Source organism: Mustela lutreola, chromosome 17, assembly GCF_030435805.1.
Source record: "Mustela lutreola isolate mMusLut2 chromosome 17, mMusLut2.pri, whole genome shotgun sequence".
NCBI lineage: Eukaryota > Metazoa > Chordata > Mammalia > Carnivora > Mustelidae > Mustela > Mustela lutreola.
Genome location: NC_081306.1, coordinates 36733063 through 36749502, shown reverse-complemented (window position 1 = coordinate 36749502; position 16440 = coordinate 36733063). Strand labels below are relative to the sequence as shown.

The 16440-nt window shown below is 37.5% G+C and overlaps 1 protein-coding gene and 1 long non-coding RNA gene across 4 annotated transcripts in view; one reads left to right on the top strand and one right to left on the bottom strand.

The window, feature by feature from the left end:
* SDK1 (sidekick cell adhesion molecule 1) overlaps positions 1-16440 on the bottom strand; it is an 867118-nt gene that overhangs the window by 428028 nt on the left and 422650 nt on the right. The window lies entirely within an intron of this gene.
* On the top strand, positions 1317-12332 carry LOC131819415 (uncharacterized). Its single transcript, XR_009349180.1, has 3 exons — positions 1317-1418; positions 10123-10250; positions 12079-12332. It is a non-coding gene; the product is annotated as an uncharacterized LOC131819415 (long non-coding RNA).

The following is a 16440-nucleotide window of genomic DNA, read 5'->3' as shown; positions in this document are numbered from 1 at the left end:
ACTGGAAACAACTCCAACGAGAGCTCTGTCCTTAATCATTCCAGCATGTGAACTTCAATAAAAAATGATTTTATTTGAGCAATGCATTATTTTTCCTGGCCTCCTTAAAATGGCATGAAATGAAGGAACAGTGGACAAACAAGCTCCTGGGTGTCCACCATGTAATGATCCCACGTCAGGCTGGTCATCCTGAAGGACACGGGGGTATTTCACATGACCTCTCTTACAAGAAACCCAGGTAGGAAAACAAGATGCCAACAGGGGAAACAAGGGAAAAACTAATTATAGCATACCGGGGGCTATAAGTATCACAGAATTTGTCACTGAAAAAAGACACAAATATCCATTCTCTATCTGTCCTAAAGGAGTAGAAAATAGAAAATATGTGCTAAGCATTACCTAAAGTTAAATAAGAAATGCTCAGAGTTTTAATGTAAGTCTATGTAAGTCTTGGTGCACCAGCACAACACGCTCTGCTCCCTTGAACTTGCAGCAGAGCTTGCAGCAGAGCTCATCATGAGGTCCTAGGTGATAAGCACCAGAGGCGAAAATCTGTGATTTCTAACCTTTGTACGTGCTGGTGAGCCAGAGTCTCCTTTGATTTTAGAAGTTTAGTTCCTCCCACAAAGTAGCTAAAGAGTTTTGCAGAAGCCAAATTTCAAGGTAAGAATTTTACTTTTAAAAACAAGGAACCATCTGCTGATGCAAACCAACAGACACACAAAACTTCACAGGATGAGACCGCAACCGAACAAAGCCGCCTGGAAAAGGGGACAATTCGGACCCAAACAACATCTAAGAAGACTGCTTTTTAAACCCAAAACATTTTATTTTTTGAAACAATTTTAGATTAACAGGAAGTTGGAAAACTAGTACAGAGAAACTCCGTGTGCCCTTCATCGGACTCTCCGGACACATTTTGAGTGCAGTGCGATGAGACACCAGGAGGCTGACGTGGGGACAAGGGCTGCTCTTTAACACATGTGCAGCTGGCCTCACCCCTCCAGTCAGGGTGCAGAACTTCTCTGTCACCACAAACACCTCCTTGGGAGGACCCACTCACTCCACCCCCAACCCGACATCCACTAACTGGTTCTTCAGGTATGTCATTCTGTCATTTCAGGAATGTTCTATAAACACAGCAGTTTGAGAATGTTCAGGGTCTCTTTCCATTCAGGATAACTCCCTGGGCTCTCGCCAAGGGGCCTCGCTGGTAACAGTTCATCCTTTATGACGCCGAGCAGCATTCTGCGGGATGGATGCCTTACCCTTTGTTTACTCATCACCCACTCGAGAACATACAGCCTATTGCCAGTTTCTGGCCACTATGAACAACACTTCTGTGAACAAGCGGGGGCCCATTTTGTGCGGACATAGGTTTTCACATCTCTGGGATGAACTGTTGTCTTAGAATCAGGGTATGTTCTGTTTTATATTTGTTTGTTTTTAAAGAAACTGTCAGACTATTTTCCAGCGAGGCCAGACCATTTTACCTTGCCCCCTAGGAATGTCTGATCCATGCAGGTTCTCCAGATCCTTACAGGCATTTGCTATCAGTTACTACTTTCTATTTCAGTGATTCTAAAAGCTGCACGGTGATATCTCATCGTGGTTTTAATGTGTATTTCTCTGATTGTCAGGAGTGTTGAGTATGTTTTCATGTGCTTATTTGCATTCCCCTGTCCACTTTCATGGAATGTCCCCTCAGGTGGCTTGCCCATTTTAGAACTGGGTTTTCTACCGCAGTTTTGAGAGTTCTATGGTCTGGACATGAGTGCATTTTCAAATACATGGCTGGCAAATACTTTATTGAAGTCTATAGCTCTTTAGCAGAACTAAAGTTTTAAGATTTGAAGAATTCCAATTTAATGCTTTTTTCTTTTATGGACCATGCCTTTGGTGGCATGCCTAAGCACTCTCACCAACTCTTAACCCCACAGATTTTTCTCTTATGTCTTCTTCTGAAAGTTCAGTCATTTTACATTTAACATTTAATCCAACACATTTTGAGTTCATTTTTGTATGAGAAATAGGGTTTAGGTCAAGGTTTATTTTTTTGCCTATGGATGTTCAATCATTCTAGCACCACTTGCTGAAAAGACCATTATTCCTCCTTCATTGAATTGCTTTGTACCTTTATCAAAAATCAGTTGGCTGTACCTATGTGGCTCTATTTCTGGGCTCTCTGTTCTGTCCCATTGATCTATGTATCTATCCCTACGCCAATACCACAGGGCTTTTCTTACTTTAGTTATCTAGTAAGAATTCAAATTGGATGGAGTGATTTCTCCCACTTTATCCTTCTTTTTCAACATCATTTCAACTCCTTTGCTTTACCACATACATTTTATAACCACCTTTTCTGTACCTACAAAATGATCTTGCTAGAATTTTGAAAGGAACTGTATTAAACCTACCTATACATTGGTTTGGGGAAAACTGACTTCTGTCAATCCATGAACATGGCACCTCTCCCCAAATATTCAGATTTTGATTTTTCTCATCAGTACTTCACTTTTTCAGCACCAGGCCTTGAACATATTTTCTTAGCTGTACACTGAATTATTCCTTTTTAAAGCAACTGTATTTGTATTTCGATTTCCATATGTTCACCATTATTATATAGAAATGTGGTTAATTTTTTTAATTAATTTATTTATTTTCAGAAAAAACAGTATTCATTATTTTTTCACCACACCCAGTGCTCCATGCAATCGTGCCCTCTACAATACCCACCACCTGGTACCCCAACCTCCCACACCCCCGCCACTTCAAACCCCTCAGATTGTTTTTCAGAGTCCATAGTCTCTCATGATTCACCTCCCCTTCCAATTTACCCCAACTCCCTTCTCCTCTCTAACACCCCTTGTCCTCCATGATATTTGTTATGCTCCACAAATAAGTGAAACCATATGATAGTTGACTCTCTCTGCTTGACTTATTTCACTCAGCATAATCTCTTCCAGTCCCATCCATGTTGCTACAAAAGTTGGGTATTTGTCCTTTCTGATGGAGGCATAATACTCCATAGCGTATATGGACCACATCTTCCTTATCCATTCGTCCGTTGAAGGACATCTTGGTTCTTTCCATAGTTTGGCGACCGTGGCCATTGCTGCTATAAACATTGAGGTACAGATGGCCCTTCTTTTCACGACATCTGTATCTTTGGGGTAAATACCCAGGAGTACAATTGCAGGGTCATAGGGAAGTTCTATTTTTAATTTCTTGAGGAATCTCCACACTGTTCTCCAAAGAGGCTGCACCGACTTGCATTCCCACCAACAGCGTAAGAGGGTTCCCCTTTCTCCACATCCTCTCCAACATATGTTGTTTCCTGTTTTGTTAATTTTGGCCATTCTAACTGGTGTAAGGTGGTATCTCAATGTGGTTTTAATTTGATTCTCCTTGAGGGCTAGTGATGATGAGCATTTTTTCATGTGTCTGATAGCCATTTGTATGTCTTGATTGGAGAAGTGTCTGTTCAGATCTTCTGCCCATTTTTGATATGTTTGCCTGTTTCGTGTGTGTTGAGTTTGAGGAGTTCATTATAGAGCCTGGGTATCAACCTTTTGTCTGTACTGTCATTTGCAAATATCTTCTTCCAAAGATAAACTCAAAATGGATAAAAGACTTCAACGTGAGACAGGAATCCATCAGAATCCTAGAGGAGAACATAGGCAGTAATCTCTTCATTATCAGCCACAGCAACTTCTTTCAAGATATGTCTCCAAAGGCAAAGGAAACAAAAGCGAAAATAAACTTTTGGGACTTCATCAAAATCAAAAGCTTCTGCACAGCAAAGGAAACAGTCAAAAAAACAAAGAGGCAACCCATGGAGTGGTTGATTTTTTTATGCTGTATCTTATGATGTTAGAGTTTTTTTTATTCCAGGTCTTTTATCCATTTTGAGTTTATCTTTGTGTACGGTGTAAGAGAATGGTCGAGTTTCATTCTTCTACATATAGCTGTCCAGTTTTCTCAGCACCATTTTTTGAAGAGACTGTCTTTATTCCACTGTATATTTTTTCCTGTTTTGTCGAAGATTATTTGACCATAGAGTTGAGGGTCCATATCTGGGCTCTCTACTCTGTTCCACTGGACTATGTGTCTGTTTTTATGCCAGTACCATGCTGTCTTGGTGATCACAGCTTTGTAATAAAGCTTGAAATCAGGTAACGTGATGCCAGGAAGGTTTGTTTGTTTTTTAATATAGATTATTATTATTATTTTTTAAAAGAATCCTCAAAATTGGGATCCCTGGGTGGCTCAGTCAGTCAAGCCACTGCCTTTGGCTCAGGTCATGATCCCAGAGTCCTGGGACTGAGTCCCACATTGGGCTCCTTTCTCAGTGGGGATCCTGCTTCTCTCTCTGCCTCTGCCTGACACTCTGCCTATTTGTGCCCTCTCTTTCTGACAAATGAATAAATAAAATTAAAAAAAAAAAAGAATCCTTGAAATCTTCAAGGTTGACCATCACGTCAACAGCAAATACAAAGTTATTTTTCTTCTTTTCCTAACTGTATGCCTTTAGTTCCCCCGCTCCGCCCAGCCCTCACTACAGAGCTGGCTAGAGATCCTAGTACTGTGTTGAAGGGGCGTGCTGAGAGTGGAGAGATACCCTTGTCTTGTCACCAAGTATGGGGGGGGGCACACACTCAGTATAGCACCACTGAATATGATGTGAGCCATAGTTTTGTGCATTCTACTTATCAAGTTGAGGAAGTTCTCTCTAGTACGAGGTTGATTTTTTTTTTTTTTTTGAATGGGTGTGAATTTTGTCAAATTTTCTGCATCAATTGATACGATCATATGACTTTTCTTCTTTAGGCTGTTAGTATGGTTTACTGCATTGACTGATTTTTGAATACTGAACCAGTCTTGCATAACTGGCATAAATCCTAGGTGATCACAATGTATAATTCTTTTAGATATACTGCTGAATTTTATTTGCTAACAATTTGTTAAGGCTTTCTTATTTGTACTTATGAGGAATACTGGTCTGCAATTTTCTTTTGTTGTGTGAACTTGTGTGTGTTTTTTTCTGTTTTGGGTATCAAAATAATACTGCTGATTCATAAAATTAATTGAGAATTATTTCACCTTCTTCTATTTTCTGGAAGAGATTGGGTAGAATTGCTGGGGTTAGAGGAAGTTGGTTGTTTTTGTTTTTATTTTAAAGTTTGGTACAACTCTCCTGTTAAACTATGTGGGCCTGCAGATGTCTTTTTAGGAAGGTTAAAATTTTTAAATCAATTTCCTTACTAATTACAGGGCTTTTCAAATTGTCTAGTTCACATTGAGTAAGTTGTGGCAGTTTGTACTGGTTGGGAAACTGACTTATTTCCTCTAACTTATCCGATTTTGCATGTAGGATTATTCATAGCATTCCCTTATTTTCTGTTCGATGTCTGCAGGGTCTGTAGTGCCATCACCTGTTTCAGCCCAGATACCAGGAATTTGTGTCCTCTTTCTTTTCTGTGTGTCGGTTTTATTACAGGTTTGTCTGTCTTACTGATTTTTGTAATTAGCCTTTTTTACACTGATACTCTCTATGTTTTTGTTTTCAACTTCATTGTTTTCCTTCTCATCTTTGTTCTTTTCCTTCTTTCTGCTTACATTAGGTTTACTCTGTTCTTATTTTTCTTAATGTTGGAGCCTTGATGGATTTTAAACTTTTGTTCTGTTCTAATGTAAGAATTTAGTACCACTAAGTTTCCCACTTCATCTGCTTTAGGTGTATCCTACCAATTATAATATGTTGTGTTTTAATTTTTTTTTTTTTTTAAGATTTTACAGAGAGAGAGAGATCACAGGTAAGCAAAGCAGCAGGCAGAGGGAGCAGGGGGAAGCAGGTTCTCTGCTGAGCAGAGAGCCCGATTTGGGTCCCAGGACCCTGAGATCATGACTTGAGCAGAAGGCAGACAGATGCTTAACCAACTGAGACACCCAGGCGCCCCTTTGTGGCTTCTTTGACTCGTGGTATTTTGAAATATGTTGTTTCCAGGTATTTGGACATTTTCTCGCTACCTTTATGTTATTAATGTCTAATTTGACTCCATTGTGGTGAGAGAACATACTCTATGATTTCAGTTATTTTAACTGCATTAAAGTTTCTTTTTGGGTAAGGACAATGACTGTCTTAGTACATGTTTAATGAGAGCTGAAAAGAATGTATACTCAGCTATTGCTGAGTGATGTGTCCTATAAATACCAATTAGATCCTGTTGGTTGATAGCATGTCTAAGTTATTCAAATCCTTGCTGATTTCCTGACTAGTTGTTCTATATAATATTGAGAGAGGGTTATTAAGTCTCCCAATGTAAGTGTGGACTGTGATTTCTCCTTCCACTCTATAACATTTATTTCATGTATTGCAACTCAACTGTTATATATCTTTGGAATTGACATGTCATCCTGGTAGATTGACCCATTTTTGTTACATCACTTCTTTGCTCTAAACTCTATTTTAGCTGATATTAATCTAGTCAGTCCTGAATTCTTTTAATTTATGTGTGCATGGCCTTTTAGGTCCTTTTACTATCAATGTATAATTATTTTGAAATTAGTTTATTTGTAGACAGCATACAGTTGGGTCATGATTTTTTTTTAAACTAGCCTACCAATCTCTGTCTTTTCACTGGTATATCTTAACTATTTATACTTACTGCAATTACGATATTTTGGGGTTTAAATCTCCCATTTATATTTTTGTCTGCTGCCTGTTTTCTCTTTTTTTTTTTTTTTTAATTTCTCTGATTTCTTTTTTGCTGCTCCCCTCCTCCCCTGCCAAATGTTACTTAAATATATCCAGAATTCTATTTTGTTGTATCTGGTGTTTCTGAGTGTATCTCTTTACATAGTGTTTTAGTGGTTGTTCTAAGTATTACATTTTAATCACATAACTTATGATGGTGTGCTTGTGTCAACATTTTACCAATTTGAGCAAAGTATAGAAACCTTAGCTCACTTTAGATTCCTTATCCTACCCCATGTATAATAAGATTATCATCAATATTTCCTCTACATTTCCAATAAGCATTTTGCAGTCTTATACTTTTTGCTTCAACCATCAAACATAATTTAGAAAATTCACAAGTATCCTCAAACTATTCCAAGAAATGTAAGAGGAAAGAAAACTTCCAAATATATTCTACAAGGCCAGCATTATCCTGATACCAAAACCAGATAAAAAACAAAACAAAACAAAAACTCAGACAACAACAAAAACAAACCCACAAAAAAGAATCCTACTGGCCAGATCCCTGATGAACACAGTCGAAGAAATCCTCAACAAAATATTAGCAAGCCACATACAATACATGAGAAAGATCATTCACCCTGACCAAGTGGGATTTATTCTAGGGAATGCAAGGATGGTTCAATGTTTGCAAATCAATGTGATACATCACATCAACAAATTGAAGGATAAAAAACATAAGATCATCTCAATCGATGCAGAAAAAGCATTTCACAAAATTCAACATTTACTCGTGAAAGAACTCTCAATAAAGTGATGTTAGAGAGAATATACCTCAACACAATAAAATCCATGTGGAAAATGCACTGCTAAAATCATACCCCACTGTAAAACAAACAAACAAGATGAGGAACAAGATAAGGAAGTCCATTCTTGCCACTTTTATTCAACTGGAATATTAGTACTGGAAGTCTTAGCCAGAGTAATCAGATAAGAAAAAAAAAAGAAGAGGCATTCATATCAGTAAAGAAGAAGTTAAGCTGTTACCATTTGCAGAGGACATGGTATTATACATAGAAAAACCCAAAGACTCCACAAAACAAAAACAAAACCAAAAACAAACTGGAATAAATGAAATCAGTAAAGTTGCAGGATACAAAGTTAATATTCAGAAATCAGGAACATTTCTATATATTAATAACAAAGTAGCTGGAAGAGAAATTAAGAAAATGGCATCACTTCTAATTGCGCCAAAAAGAATAAAAGACCCAGGAATAAACTTAATCAATGAGGTAAAAGACCTATACTCTAAAAAGTACAAAACATTGATCCAAGAAATTGAAAATGACACAAACAAATGAAAACATATTCCATGCTCATGAACTAGAAGAGTTAGTACTCTTAAAATGTTCATATTGCCCAAAGTGATCTACGATTCAGTGCAAACCCTATCAAAATACCAATAGCACTTTACAAAAAACCAGAACAAATAATACTAAAGTTTGTATGGAACCACAAAGACCCTAAATAGCCAAAGCAATATTGAGAAAGAACAACAAAGCTGGAGGTATCACAATCCCAGATTTCAAGATACAATAATAAGCTATAAAGATCCAAACAGCATGGTACTGGCACGAAAATGGATGCATAGATCAATGGAAAGGAATAGAGCACCCAGAAATAAACCCATGATTATATAATCAATCTATGACAAAGGGTGCAACATATACAATGAGCGAAAGATAGTCTCTTCAATAAATGGTGCTGGAAAAACTGGACAGCTACATGTAAAAACATGAAACTAGGCCACTTTTTAACACTTTACACAAAAATAAACTCAAAGTGGATTAAAGACCTAAACATAAGACCTGAAACTGTAAAAAAATCCTAGAAGAGAATATAGGCTGTAATTTCTCTGATATGAGCCATTGAAACATTTTTCCAAATATGTCATCCTAAATCAAGGAAAACAAAAGCAAAAATAAACTACTGGCACTACATCAAAATAGAAAGCTTTTTTACAGCAAAGGAAATCTAAAGCAAAAGGCAACCTACTAAATTGTGTACGATATATCCAGTAAGGGGCTCAAATTCAAACTATATTAAGGACTTGCACAACTCAACACCAAAAGGAAAAAATACTTTTAAAAAATGGGTAGTGGACACATGAAGAGATGCTCAATATCACTAAGCATCAGGAAAATGCAAATTAAAAACCAAACTGAGATATCATTTTATACCTCTTAGCTATCATTTTATACCTCTTAGATGGCAAACATAAAAAAGACAAGAAATAGTAAGTGTTGGCCAGGATGTGGAGAAAAAGGAACTCTCATACACTGTTGGTAGGAATGCAAATTGATACAGTCACTCTGAAAATAAGTATGGAGAGTCCTCAAAAAATTAAAAATAGAAATACCATATGATACAATAATTCTACTCCTGGGTATTTTCCCAAAAAAAAACTAGAAATACTAATTTGAAAAAAAGACATGCACCCCTACATTTATTGCAGCATTATTTATAATAGCCAAGATACAAGTGCAAGATCTAAGATATAAGCAAGATATAAGTGTCCACTGATAAACAAGGAGATGAGGAAGGTGTTACAGACACACACCCATGCATGCGCATGCACACACTGGATTACACAGGCATAAAAATGGATGAAATACTGTCATTTGAGACAACATGGCTGGACCTAGAGGGTATATATGTGAGATAAGACAGACCGAGAAAGAAAAAAATACCATATGATTTCAGTCATATGTGGAATCTAAAAAAAAAAAAATGAATAAACAAACAAAAGGCAGAATCGACCTTGTTAATACACAGAACAAAGTGATGGGGGTGGGAGGGGAGTGGGAGATAAAGGCTTCAGTTCTGGAATGAATAAGGCACAGCATGGGGAATATGGCCAATGATATGGTAATAGCTATGTATGAGGATAGATGGTAGCTACACTTGCGGTGAACATAGTGTGATGTATAAACCTGCTGAATTATTATATTGTATACCTGAAACTAATGTAACATTGTGTGTCAACTATACTTAAAAGGAAAAAGAAAAGAACATTTATATGGAAAAGGTAAGTATCTTATTTATGCATTTTGTTCTGTTTTTTTTTTCCCTTCTTGATGTTCTAAGATTCCCCCCACCTTTTTATTTCCTTCATCATTTCTGTTTTTTAGAGTGCTTACTTTAGCTATTCTGTAAGAGTAATTATTATAACAATACATACTCTTTTCATTCATCTGAAAATGGCTTAATTTTCCCTTCATTCCTGAAAGATAGTTTTACTAGCTATGGAATTAGTAGTTGACGGTTCTTTTCTTTTCAGTACTTGAAAAATGTTCTGCCACCTTCTTATGCTCTCTGTAGTTTTTTTTTTTTTTTTAAGATTTTATTTATTTATTTGACAGAGAGAGACACAGCAAGAGAAGGAACACAAGCAAGGGGAATGAGAGAGGGGGAAGCAGACTCCCAGCTGAGCAGGGAGTCCAATGCAGGATTCGATCCCAAGACCCTGGAATCATGACCTGGGCTGAAGGTAGATGCTTAAATACCGAGCCACCCAGATGCCCTCTCTGTAGTTTCTAATGAGAAATCTGATGACATTAGAATTTTTTTGTTTACTTATAGGTAAGGTGCTACTCTTTTTGACTGCTTTCAAGACTTTGTCTTTAGTTTCAGAAGTTTAACTACCATGTCTCTTGGTGTACATTTCTTTGGATTTATGCTATTTGGAATTAACTCAGATTATTAAACTGTAGGTTTGCATGTTGTGCCATGTTTGACATCTTTCAGCCATTATTTATTTAAATACTTTTTTAACCCTACTCTCTTCCTTCTCTCCTTCTGTGATTCAGATGACACAATGTTAATTTTTTTTTTGTCATAGTCCCATAAGTCTCAGATGCTCGTTTTATATTTTTGTTTTAGTCTATTTTCTATGTTTTTTTAAATTAAGTAGTTTCTACTTTTATCTAATTTTCTAATTTTATCTTAAAATTCAGAGATTCTTTTCTTTGCCCTCTTCTTTCTGCTGTTGAGCCTATACACTGAAAGACATTTTTATTTAAGTTACCATATTTTTAAGTTCTAAAATGTTTGTTTTGTATTGCTTTATCTATTTCTTTGCTGAGACTTTCGATTTATTTCACAGGACATAATTCCCCCTCCCTCTTTATTTCCAGCATGCTTGAAGGTGCTTATTAAAACACTTTTATGAATGTTGCTTTAAAATGTGGTCAGATATTTCTGAAATCTGTTTTACGTTGGTGTCTGTTAATTATCTTTTGTCATCCACATTGAGATATTCCTTGTTCTTGTTATGTAAATGATTTTTCAATTAAAACTTGGGTATTTTGAATAGCAAGCTATGAGATTCGGGATGATACCTAAATCTTCTATCTTAGCCAGCCTCTTTTGACACTACTTCAGTGGAGGAAGTATAGTCCTCCCCCTCACTACTACCAGGTGTGGGTAGAAATCTGAGATTCCTACTTGGCCTGTACTGACATCCAGGAGTGGTGGTGGAGGCCTCCTCATTAGTGCTGGGTTGGGGTGGGGGTTCACACTCCAAACTAGGTCTGTTGATATCTCTCCGGAGAGGTGGAGGGAAGTCTATCACTGTTCCTGATTTTCCTTCTACTGACATTATCGGGGAGGGGATCCTTTTTGCCACTGGGGGAAATTAAAGTCTATTGGCCTCCTAGTGAGAGGAGAAGGGCACCTTGATAGTACCAGGTCTGAGTAGAAGGCCAGACTCACTGTGTAGTCTCCACTGAGGCTAGGGAGGGGACTCATTACTATCCAGAGGGATGTAAACCTGGGCTACACACACAACTTCTTTTTTATTACTCTGGACAGGTGTGGGGGATAAGAACCTCATAATAGCCTGCCAAGACTGGAAGTCTAGGGTCCCCACTTGGTCTTTGCTTGTGGGGTTTGTGAGTGTGCCCACAGTGTTTTCTGTAGTGTTTATTGCAGTAAGGTAGTTCTTGTCTTGATAGGCTGTTCCCTTTTTATGGTCCCTTAGCTAGAAAGGGAAGGTTTCTTGGAGGCTTTTTTTTTTTTTTTCCCCTGTGAGCCCACTAGCATCTTGGTTTTTGGCTTCTCTGGCACCCAGTTTAATAAATATGAGGAAAATAATAATATCAAGGAATCCACCACTGTGTCATTCATTGAGTTTCAAGGTCCCTAGGCAGTCTACCTCCTCCTCTCCATGATTCAGTCTCCTCATGTTTTTCATACAAAATGTTCAGGGACTTTAGCTGTCCTTTGAAGGGAGGGGTAGAGAAAAGTAGGTCCACTCCGTCTCTCCAGAGACATGAATTGGGAAGATTCTTTTAACAGTTTTTCCTTCTCTTCTACAGATTAATGATCAGCAAAATAACATTCAAGGATCATTAGCACACAGAAATGCCAGAGGAACAATAACAACAGAAAAACCTACACAAGAGCGAAGCAGGAAGAAGAAATGAATAAATTATTAACTCTACACCAAGTTTGAGGGGTTGGGAGGGATGTGCCTCATCTGCTTAGCTTAGGGCAGAAGATGATGACGGAGAGGTAGAGATGGTAAAAGAACTATTCAGGGCAAAGAATAAGAAGCCAATAATAATTAAAGAAAAAGGAAGGAATCAAAGTGTCTTAATATCATATGGCCTTAGGAAGTAAAAAGCAGGAGACTTTTTTTGGGGGGGAGGGGAGAGACAGCATGCATGCAAGCAGTATTGGGCAAAGGAAGAGAGAGAATTCCAAGCAGGCTCCACACCCAGTGTGGAGCACAACGTAGAGCTCAATCTCACAACCCTGAGATCATGACCTGAGCCAAAATCAAGAGTTGGACGCTTAATCAGCTGAGCCATGCAGGTGCCCCAGGAGACATTTTTTAAGGTTTCATGTCAATGTTTAATGCAGCAAAATGGAAGAGAAGTTCTCCATATCATTAGCCTAGTATTGCTCAATTCCATTAGTTGAAGACAAAACCTAATTGCTGAGAAAAAGCAGAGGCATAAGTTCCAAATCAGCCACTGACATCCTAGAGACACACTGTGAATTACAGCAGGAGAGAAAGGGATGAATAATTAGCACTACACAAATTTCAGTATTGTGGTTTTTTTAATGATTTGAAGTCACATAATTTTAAAATTGCCTTGTACAAATTAAATTCATTATTGTTATTTTCTGAAGGTATCAGAAAAAAACCTAACAAGGAATGGTTGACATTCCCTTCATTCATCTCACCTAGCTTTACTCTCAGAGTTGGTCAGAGATAGCTAGAGAAAGAAAATCAAGAAAATAAAGGATATCTTTAACATTGCAATGGATTTATCCCTCCAAAGTCTTCAAAGTTTTCCTATACCACAGCTTTGCTCAGCACTGCTGTTCTATATATATATGCCATGTTGCTTATATATTTTTTAGGGATCACAACAGTAAGTACTATAAGTCTTCTTGCTGCTGGGATTGACACCTTAGGGTGTTAGAAACAATAAGATGCTCCTCCTTTATACTGGATCACCGTTTATAATTACATTTTAGTACCTAAATTCAATAAACTATTTAATACATTAGAGAATGTTATAAAACAATTAAATATGATATTCCTTTCATACTTTAATTTTCTTAATCTTGTTTTGTAAGTTAACACCTAGGAAGTATTAGAAAGAATTCTGAATAACCTTAAATACAGATGGTGACGCAAAGGAAGACAGAAAAGCATACTCTAGAAAGTTGGACTACATATTTCAGAGCACCATCACCCAGTCCTGGAAACAGAAAATAAGAATTATGTAGGAATTGATGAGGGAGGAATTTTCATCATCACTGGTCGGTCCTTCGATCAACCACTGATCACTCACTGTCAGTGCGCTCTACCCCCTGAAGGAGACAGACCCAGCAACCCATGAGTCCTATCCTATGTTCTGCAAAGGGAGAGAGTGTGTGACAAGGAGTCTGGGGCAAGAAGGCTCGTTAGGGGTCAGAGAGAGGAGCACGGATTTGAACCAAGACCACCACAATGGCACATGTTATCTGCGAGTTCTGAGGCAGAGAGAAGAGCAGAGCATGTAAGCTGAGACTGTCGTCTCTAGGAGGCCATTTAAAGACCTGAGAGTAAGAAGAAGGAACCCAGAGAGATTGCTCAGAATGGAAAAAAAGAAGGTCAGATACAGAATGCACCAGGACACCAACATCTTAGTGACAAGGTAAAAAGGAATTAAGAGGAACAGTTCAAGGAAGACAAAAGAGTAATGTTGAAAAGGCAAAAAAGATGTGTCAGAAAGCTGAAAGTCATAACAGTTCTAATGCTGCAAAAGGCAAAATAATGTAAAAAGTAGAAAATGTCCATTAGCTTTGATAACTGGGTTGTCACTGAAGAACCACAAGAAGGCAATGGCAGTGGTGTCTACTGGGTGTTAGTGTCAATCACCTTCAGGGTCCCCCACTACATATACTGCCTAGTGGCTCGTATTTTCTTCTCTATGTCCAGGCATTTATATTACTCAGATTAATAAACAAATTTTACAAAGGAAATAGGAAAATGTTTATATGATATGGATCTCAATTAAATACATTTGGTTGAAATGCTTAATGCATTGGCAATGCGTTTCCCTGTGTTTTATATTTCTGATTTTGTAAGGATACTCATGTCAAAGTATATCACCTCCCTTCTAAGTACAGCAAACTCTAACTCAGCCATTAAAATGATTTTTTACAAAGTTCTTGACAAATGAAAATATCTAGGATATAATCTCAGTTTGAAGATGTTTACAAAATAGTTTATCAAATAGGATCTCAATAAATAAAAACATACATATAAGAAAGCAACACGTGACAAAATGTTTGTAATTGCTTACAGAAAATAGCGTTATGGGAGATTTTTTTCTGCTTACTCATACTCTTCAGTATTTATCTAACATATCACAATAAGCATGTGTTTTATATAACTTTACTAGCCATGAAGAGGAATAATTAAACCCTATTATAAAGCCAAAATCAATTTTCTTTCTTCCCACAAGTGTGTTTATAATGCAAGTTCTTCGAGGGAAATACTTCCTGTATTTGCTGTGTGAAGCAGCCAGAAGAGATCACATGGCTTTGGAAGAGAGCAGTCTCACAACAACTCGAAGATTATGTGCCAAAAATATCTGTAGTGATCAGGAAAGCGTGAGCTCCACAGCACTATGGAAAAGCTGCATATTAGAGTGACTCTGCCTGTCACCTGCAGTCCCCAACGAGCCACCTCTGTGCCTGCTTTCTTGGGCAAAGTATTTATGTACCAAAACAGTTTCAGAGGCGGCTTGATCAATAAGACGATGCACAGAGAGATACCAGAGCATAGAAATGCCTATCACTGCGGGGTATGTGCTTATACACATGTCAACTTTTCATTTCATAAAAGAAATGATTCGCAGCAAGACTTGCAGGTTACTAGGAAGAGTCCTGTTGTTCTAGTGACTGTTTCACAAACATGCATGGTGATATGAATTATCAAGGCCACTTGTGAAAATGTAGATTCCTGGGCCCAACCTCTAGGATCAGAATCTCAAGAGATATGGCCTAGAAACCTGTGTTTTTTAAGTTTTCCAGGACACTAATAGCACCAAGGTCTGAGGATTGTTTTCCTGAGAGTATTTCAGAGCATCAGCTGAACCGCTCACTTTTCCAATTTCCTAATTTTCCTTCTGCAACTGTTCCCAGGAAATTGTGCACACCCTTTTCAGACCAGCGTGAAGAAGTGCCGGTGCTCCTTGGAGATACCCTGGTCTGTAACTATCATTTCAAATTTCACTACTTGTCAGCCTTCCCTCCATGCATCCGGAAAGTCTGCTAGAAGTCAGCTGCTGTCCCCTTTGCCAGGAGTGGCCACCCACTGGTTCCATCTAACTGAGAGGGCCCAAAATACCAACATCATTTCAGCCATTAGTCCCATTTCTAGATTATAAGTCAGACTAATAATCAGAAATGTGACATAAATTTATACTTTCATCACCACATCAGGTAAGACAAAGCAAAACAAACACCAACACATACACAAAAATCAACAGGACACACTGGAATGAGCCCAAATAGAGAACAAATAATTTATGATACATAACTAAAAAAGCATTCCGCAGACCTACAAGATGTTTTTAAAGAGTATTTAATAATATGAGAAATTCTCACTATTTAATGGTCACTTAAAGGAAACAACAAGACAACATACAGTATGGCCTCAGATGCACACAAATGTGGGTGCCTACGCATGCACACAGGCACACAAAGAATATATCAAAATGTTAATAGCAGTTATTTTGGGTGGGTGGGTGATCTTAGATTACATTTTCTTGGTATTCCAATATTTTCTAAATAGTCTATAAGACATATATATATATATTTCTCTCTATATATATATATACACACACACATATACATACACATATAAATACACACATACATATATGTATGTGTGTATAAATATTTTTAAATATATATAATATAATATATTTAAATATACATATATCTTTAAATATATATATTTTTAAATATATATAAATTTTTTTTCTTAAAATATATTTTAAAATATTTTTTAAATGTAAACTCCATGCCCAGACTGGTACCCAACCTGGGGCTTGAATGCTCAACCCTGAACAGAGATCAAGAGTCAGTCGCTTGGGCGCCTGGGTGGCTCAGTGGGTTAAGCCGCTGCCTTCGGCTCAGGTCATGATCTCAGGGTCCTGGGATCGAGTCCA